Below are 8,461 nucleotides of genomic sequence, written 5' to 3'. Positions count from 1 at the left end.
GGTTACCTTAGTGTTCTTGGGCACAGGGACTATGGTGGTTCTACAGCTGCATAATCGAAAGCATCCTGACTGGTTGCATTACTGCCTGGTATGCCAACTGCTCGGCCTCCTAGTACATCACTGGGGCAAAGCTTGCTCCCATCCAGGACCTCTTTTCCAGGCGTTGTCAGAGGAAGGACTTAAAACTGTCAAAGATTCCAGCCACCTAGTCATAGTCATAGACTGTTCTCTCTGAAAGTCTACTGTAGGTCCAAGAGGCTTCTTAATAGCTTCTAACCCCAAGCCATAACACTCCTGAAAATCAAATCAAAATGCTACCCAGACTATTTGCATTGCTCCCCTCCCCCTCTTTCACACTGCTGCTACTCTCTGTTGTTATCATCTATGCATAGTCACTTTAATAACTCTACCTACATGTACATATGACCTCAATTACCTTGACTAACCGGTGCCCCTTCACATTAACTCTGTACCGGTACCCCCCTGTACATAGTCTCGCTATTGTTATTTTACTGCTGCTCTTTAATTACTTGTAACTTTTATTTCTTATATATTATATATAAAAACACATTCAACTGCATTGTTGGTTAGGGGCTGGTAAGTAAGCATTTCACTGTAAGGTCTACTATACTACACCTGTTGTATTCGGAGCATGGAAGGATCTAACACGTCCTCCACCGGAACCCAGCATCTCTCCTCCGGCCCGTACCCCTCCCAGTCCACGAGGTACTGAAGGCCCCTCGCCCGACGTCTCAAATCCAAAATGGATCGAACAGAGTACGCCGGAACCCTGTCGATGTCTAGAGGAGGCGGAGGAACATTACGCACTTCAGCCTCCTGGAGTGGGCCAGCCACCATCGGCCTGAGGAGAGACACATGGAACGAGGGGTTAATACGGTAATGAGTGGGTAGTTGTAACCTATAACATACCTCGTTCACTCTCCTCAGGACTTTAAACGGCCCCACAAACCGCGGACCCAGCTTCCGGCAGAGCAGGCGAAGTGGCAGGTTTCGGGTCTAGAGCCAGACCCTGTCCCCTGGGCCGAACACTGGGGCCTCACTGCGGCGACGGTCTGCGCCAATTTTCTGGCGCCTTATGGCACGCTGAAGGTGGACGTGTCACTCCTCCACTAACGGAGTCCACGGAGTATGCTCCATAACACTAAACGTACATAAACAAACAAACATGGGTACGAGGACCCGACGCTCACCTAATACAACAAACACACTACACTGACAATAAAACAATCTCTGACAAAGACATGAGGGGAAACAGAGGGTTAAATACACAACAGGTAATGAATGGGATAGAACCGCCCGAACAAGGAGAGGCAACGACTTCGGCAGAAGTCGTGACAGTTTGTTTCCTGGGTGATTTTGAGACTTAGTGTTTGTTGTTTTTCAAGTGTACTGTGATCCTTTGGCTATCCTGTCTTAGTAAAGTATTTATGTTTGTCCTTAACCACTGATTCCTCATCTGGTCTCTTCTCTGCAACTGGGCCCAACCTCAGCACATCACACCATGTGTGAATAATGATGGGGAACATGTGTGCTCCCGGACCGAGTATGCCGGACCTCCCTTGATGTCCAGAGGAGGAGGCGGGGTGTCACTGGGTCCAGCCTCAGCAAGGGGACCAGGCACCACTGGTCTGAGGAGAGACACATGAAAGGTTAATGTGGTAATCAACAGGGAGTTGGAAATGGTACGTTACCTCATTAACCCTCCTCAGGACTTTCAACGGTCCCACAAACCGCGGGCTCAGCTTCCGGAAGGGCAGGCGGAGGGGCAGGTTCTGGGTGGAGAGCCAGACCCGGTCATCTGGGGAGAATACAGCCGCCTGACTGCGGTTGCGGTCGGCCTGTTCCTTGTGCCAACGCACACCGCGCTGGAGACGAGTGTGCGCAGTGTTCCAGATCTCCTCGGCATGCCGAAACTACTCGTCCACCGCAGGAGCCACAGTCTGGATCGGATGCCAAGGTGCCATGGCTGGCAGATACCCCAACGCACACTGGAAAGGAGTGAGGTTAGTGGAGGAGTGCCGGAGGGAATTCTGCACGCACTCCGCCCAAAGTAAAAAATCTGCCCACTTTCCCGGCCAATCCTGACAGGAACACCGCAGGAACCTGCACACTTCCTAGTTGACCCTCTCTACCTGCCCATTTGCTTGAGGCCGATACCTGGAGTTGAGACTGACTGTGACCCCCAGGCATTCCATGAACGCCTTCCATACTCGTGAGGTGAACTGAGGGCCACGATCTGACACAATATCCTCCGGGATCCTGTAGTGCCGGAAGACGTGCGTAAAAAGAGCCTCTGCGGTTTGCATGGCAGACAGAAGCCCAGGCAGAGGAAGGAGGCGACAAGCTTTGGAAAACCTGTCCAGAACGACGATAATGGTGGTGTTCCCCTGGGTGGAGGGAAGGTCAGTGACAAAGTCCACCAAGGGATGACTGGGCGTCCGCCTCCACGTTCTTCGAGCCTGGCCTATAGAAAATCGTGAATTGGAACCTGGCGAAGAATAGAGCACACCTGGCCTGTCTCGGGTTTAGTCTCTTCACTGCCCTGACGTACTCCAGGTTGCGGTGGTCCGTCCACACCAGGAAAGGGTTGTTTGGACCCCTCCAGCCAGTGCCTCCACACCTTCAGAGCCTTCTTGACCGCCAAGAGTTTCTGGTCCCCTAAATTATAGTTCCTCTAGGTGGGGCTCAGCTGCTTAGAATAAAAAGAGCAGGGCCACAGCTTTGGAGGGATTCCGGTACGCTGGGACAGCACTGCCCCAACTCCTACTTCGGGGGCATCCACCTCGACGATGAAGGGGAGTGAGGGGCCGGGATGTGCCAACACAGGAGCAGTGGTGAAACGTGCCTTTCAGCGTCTCGAATGCCATCTCTGCCTCCACCGTCCATGAAACCATTGGGGACCTCCTCTCAGCAGGGAGGTAAGAGGCGTGACCACTGTGCTGAATCCCCGGATGAATCTCAGGAAATAGTTGGTGAACCCCAAGAATAGCTGGACTGCTTTCACGGAGTTGGGGATGGGCCATGACCTGACTGTGCTGGCTCGTTGCTCCTCCATCTCCACTTCCTCCGTGGAGATGAGATAGCCCAAAAAGGACACGGACTACTGGAAAAACAAAAATTTCTCCTGTTTAACTTATAATAATATATAATAATAATATATGCCATTTAGCAGATGCTTTTATCCAAAGCGACTTACAGTCATGTGTGCATACATTCTACGTATGGGTGGTCCCGGGAATTGAACCCACTACCCTGGCGTTACAAGCGCCATGCTCTACCAACTGAGCTACAGAAGGACCACATAGATCATGCTCCAACACTCTTCTCAGCACAGATCTGACTAACGAGACATGCTGGACGCGGTCAGTAGAATAGACCAAAATATTGTCAATATAGACCATTATGCCCCGTCCCAGCATGTCCAGAATCACTTCGTCGATGAAGGCCTGGAAGACTGAAGGAGCATTAGACAGGCCAAAGGGCATTACGAGATACTCATAATGACCCGTGGCCGTGGAAAGAGCAGTCTTCCATTCATTGCCTGCACGAATGCGCATCAGATTGTAGGTGCTCCTCAAGTCCAGCTTCGTGAAGTCCTGTGCCCCATGTATTTGTTCAATGATGGTTGGGATGAAGGGTAAAGGATAGCTGAACTTGACGGTGGCCTTGTTCAGTGTTCGATAATCAATGCCGGGTGCAATGTCTTCATGACAAAAAAAGAAGCTTGAAGAGAGAAGCTTGAAGAGGCAAGCTTGAAGAGGCTGGCGACTTAGAGGGGCGGATACAACTCTGCTGGAGACTCTCCTGTACATAAACTCAGCAAAAAAAGGAACGTCCCTTTATCAGGACCATGTCTTTCAAAGATCATTCATAAAAATCTAAATATCTTCATTGTAACGGTTTTAAACACTGTTTCCCATGCTTGTTCAATGAACCATGAACAATTAATGAACATGGTCGTTAAGACACTAACAGCTTACAGACGGTAGGCAATTAAGGTCACAGTTCTGAAAACTTAGGACACTAAACAGGCTTTTCTACTAACTGAAAAACACCAAAAGAAAGATGCCCAGGGTCCCTGCTCATCTGCGTGAACGTGTCTTAGGCATGCTGCAAGGAGGCATGAGGACTGCAGATGTAGCCAGGGCAATAAATTGCAATGTCCGTACTGTGAGACGCCTAAGACAGCGCTACAGGGAGACAGGACGGACAGCTGATTGTTCTCGCAGTGGCTGAGCACGTGTAACAACACCTGCACAGGATTGGTACTTCTGAACATCACACCTGTGGGACAGGTACAGGATGGCAACAACAACTGTCCGAGTTACACCAGGAATGCACAATCCCTCCATCAGTGCTCAGACTGTCCGCAATAGGCTGAGAGAGGCTGGACTGAGGGCTTGTAGGGCTGTTGTAAGGCAGGTACTCACCAGACATCACCGGCAACAACGTTGCCTATGGGTACAAATCCACCGTCGCTGGACCAAACAGGACTGGCAAAAAGTGCTCTTCACTGACGAGATATGGTTTCGTCTCACCAGGGGTGATGGTCGGTTTCGCGTTTATCGTCGAAGGAATGAGCGTTAGACCGAGGCCTGTACACTGGAGCGGGATCAATTTGGAGGGAGGGTCTGTCATGGTCTGGGGCGGTGTGTCACAGCATCATCGGACTGAGCTTGTTGTCATTGCAGGCAATGTCAACGCTGTGCGTTACAGGGAAGACATCTTCCTCCCTCATGTGGTTCCCTTCCTGCAGGCTCATCCTAACATGACCCTCCAGCATGACAATGCCACCAGCCATACTGCTCGTTCTGTGCGTGATTTCCTGCAAGACAGGAATGTCATTTTTTTGCCAGCAATGAGCCCGGATCTCAATCCCATTGAGCACGTTTGGGACCTTTTGGATCGGATGGTGAGGGCTAGGGCCACCCCCCCCAGAAATGTCCGGGAACTTGCCGGTGCCTTGGTAGAAGAGTGGGGTAACATCTCTCAGCAAGAACTGGAAAATCTGGTGCAGTCCATGAGGAGGAGATGCACTGCAGTACTTAATGCAGCTGGTGGCCACACCCAATACTGACTGTTACTTTTGATTTTCACCCCCCGCCTTTGTTCAGGGACACATTACTCAATTTCTGTTAGTCACATGTCTGTGGAACTTGTTCAGTTTATGTCTCTGTTGTTGAATCTTGTTATGTTCATACAAATATTTACACATGTTAGGTTTGCTTAAAATAAACGCAGTTGACAGTGAGAGGATGTTTCTTTTTTTGCCGAGTTTAGTTCTCCATGGCCTCGGTCTCGTCAGACAACAGGTCAATGGCACAGTCCCAGGGGTGATGGGGAGGCAGGCATGTAGCCTGGGCCTTTGAGAAAACCTGGTGCAGATCCTGGTACTCCTCCGGTAAATCCACTTGAGGAGCACAGTCCGGACTTTCCACCATAGTGGTGTTGATAGACACCGCAAGACACCTCCCCTGACAATCCTGTGACCAACCCAGCAGTCTCCTTTCAGACCAGGAAATAACCGGGTTATGCAAACTCAACCAGGGGAGCTCTAAAACAATTAGGGTGCGTGTGGGTGTCTATAATCAAGAAGCAAAGAAAGCAAAGAAACAGAAACAATAATTTGATGTATGAGCTCTGTCCTTATTGGGCGATTATCCAGGGCTCGAACTGGAATGGGGGACTGTAGGGGAACCAAAGAATGCGTAATGCAGTGGCCAGTGCGCATTACGCAAGAGATTCCCGCCAGCTCAATCAGAGCTAACGGGAGTGAAGGGCTAGGGTTCTCAGGGAATTTAACGGGAAAACACACTGGTTGATATGATGGACAAGGAGAAGTGACCTTGCCTCCTACCTGGGTTGGCGCAGGGGAATTCCTTGGCTTGTCACCTCCTCGCCTCCTAGTGAATAGAGAGCAGGTCGGGGAGAAATGACCCCTTTCTCCACAATAGAAGTAGAGGCCCAGATTCCTCCTTCTCCTATGCTCTGCCTCTGGAAAACGTGCCGAGCCCACCTCCATCGGCTCTGGCCACGGAGCAGGGGTAGCCATGGGCTCCGAACTCCACGCAGGTCTTCTTCTTCGGGACCGCAGGAGGTTGTCCAACCGGATCGTGTTGTTGAAAATATTGAATAACATTTTTGCACCCACAATCGCCATGCTCATGAGCTGGTTGAATGACAGGTTGTCATCACTGCAGGGTAACCCCAGCTGTACTTCCTCTCACAGTGCGCTGCAGAAAAGGGTGACCAGAGCCAACTCGTTCCATCCGGTGGAGGCCGCGATGGTCCAGAACTCCAGAGCGAAATCCGATGCGAGCGGAAGAGGAGGGTGAAGCGTTCACAGGACTCGACCTCGGGTCCGCCCATCTCCCAAAGCGTGGCACCTCAGTCCAGAGCCGAGGTACAGGTCGCATTGTAGAAAGAACCCCTTGCATCTATCTGGTGCGCCATTGAAGCGCTCCAGGAGGTACAGGGGTATTCCACGGAAAGGCTCCGATGGAACGGAGGTAGGTTGTGGTGTGGGAACTGGTACCGGAATCAGTGCTGGAGACTGGAGGGACTGCACACTCCCCTCCAAGCGCAGGATGGTTGCCAGCACACTGTCCATGGTGATGCAGTCTGGAAAGACAGTCCTTGTGGTTCTGTACTGTCCCTACAATGGTCGCCAGCTCGGTCTTTCCTGCTGTCTCCATTTTGCAGGTCGGTTATTCTGTCACGTTGGTATAAAGGACTTGGAGACAGCTGCAGGAATACACAATAGGGGTTTTTAATACGCCCAAAACAAAACACTGGGTTATACGACACGGGACGATACCGATAATACACAATATATAAAGCACACAGCATAATAGCTGCACCAACTCACACAACCAAGGGACATGGGAACAATAACACATATATAACATACTAATCAGGGGCAATGGGAACCAGGTGTGTGTAATCAGACGAGACAGTCCGGGGTTGATGATAATGAAATGAATCCCATTCAGTGAAGCCAAGAAAGCCGGTGAGTAGACCTCCGGAATTGGTGAACATCAGTAAGGAGGATCTGTGACAGTGTGTAATAATGAAGCCAGGACCGGTGGTTGGTAGACTGGTGATGTGGAACGCCGGTGGGACGGAGCAGGAGTAGGCATTACAGGCAAACAAATGTAATAAATAGCCAATGACTTCAGTTTGTTGTTGTAGCCGTGTGTTATTTTGAACGCATTAGATTGATGGTAACAGTAGCCAGATCAGGCTACAGGTAAAACTAATTCATAAAAAGAAACACTGGCTGTTGTTGACAAGCATATTCAGTTCACATACATGTTAATAATATTGAATTCAGTGATTGAAATTATGACCCCATCCTCAATAGCCTATTCCAGCAGGCCATTGGGAAACACTTCTTATTGCAAAATCATCTCGCTATTCATGAATACATTAGTCTGTTCATTTGAACTAAGCGAGATGCTAAATCATTCTTTTTACATCTTGCCTACATCTTGTCTTGGCTAATGTAGATCTGAAATGAGATGTAGGCCTATCAGGGGCTACAGGCTAACTGCCTTTAGCTAAGCAAACTATGGCAAAATGTAATTACAATCATAAAACCATCAATAGGCCTATGCCTATAATCTATGCCTATAATTTGCCTTTATTAAACTCCCCAGATTATTTTCTATCAGTGGATGTCGATTTAACTTGTTTGACTGCTATGATTAAGCAATGTCATAGCTTGCAATAATTATTATTTTGAGGAAACCCTCATATTACTTCTAACGTCGGTACAAGTTACTATGACATTCCTCCTTGATATCGTTATGGGAAAAGTGGTTAGATATGGCAACTCCTCTCTTCCTGTGGAAAAAAAGGGCTAGTTTTCAGGCCTTTTGGGTTCATTGGGCTAGAAATTGTAGCTTGACCTGGCAACCCTTCCTATAGTCGTTAGAAAGATAGTTGCCTTACGGGGAAATACTACTGTTAGTAAAGCACCATGGATAAGGTCATTAATAGTTGCCATTATGCATTATGCATATTTATTGCAAGGTGTTTGCCTAGGCTACGCTGGAGAACTTTGTATAGCGAATTCAGAGGGCAGACTGACAGGGACTCAAACCCAGTTCACTTCGCATTCAGTGACAGTGCCAAGAACATTTTTTTGTTTGTGCTCATAAACGCACCATGGTGGTTAGAAGTGTTTATGCTTACAGTATGAAATTGCCAGGGGGAAACTTGGTGTCTGTGTGCGTGTGCTTGCGAGTTATTCGCTCGAGTAATTAGATCATGAATGGATCATTGATGAGCGTGAATGGCCAGTGACACCTGTTTCATCGAGTGTATTAAATCATTAGATTGATGGCCATTTGTTTGTTCTGACCCTACTTTTTACCACGCACAAACACACGTTGTATTAACACACAACCCACCCATCTCTACCTATGTATGGAACCAC

At 49.0% G+C, this 8,461-nt stretch overlaps 1 protein-coding gene across 1 annotated transcript in view; it reads right to left on the bottom strand.

Moving 5' to 3' along the window:
- Positions 1-212: 212 nt before the first annotated feature.
- The window catches only part of LOC118357513 (uncharacterized), a 30,039-nt gene continuing 21,790 nt past the window's right edge, over positions 213-8,461 (bottom strand). Inside the window, exon 19 of the mRNA XM_052478305.1 lies at positions 213-636. The gene's annotated coding sequence lies outside the window, so the exon portion shown is untranslated. The remainder of the gene's footprint in view (positions 637-8,461) is intronic.

This window comes from Oncorhynchus keta, chromosome 24, assembly GCF_023373465.1.
Source record: "Oncorhynchus keta strain PuntledgeMale-10-30-2019 chromosome 24, Oket_V2, whole genome shotgun sequence".
Classification (NCBI taxonomy): domain Eukaryota; kingdom Metazoa; phylum Chordata; class Actinopteri; order Salmoniformes; family Salmonidae; genus Oncorhynchus; species Oncorhynchus keta.
Note: the sequence above shows the minus strand (reverse complement) of the source record. Positions and strands in the feature narration are given on the sequence as shown.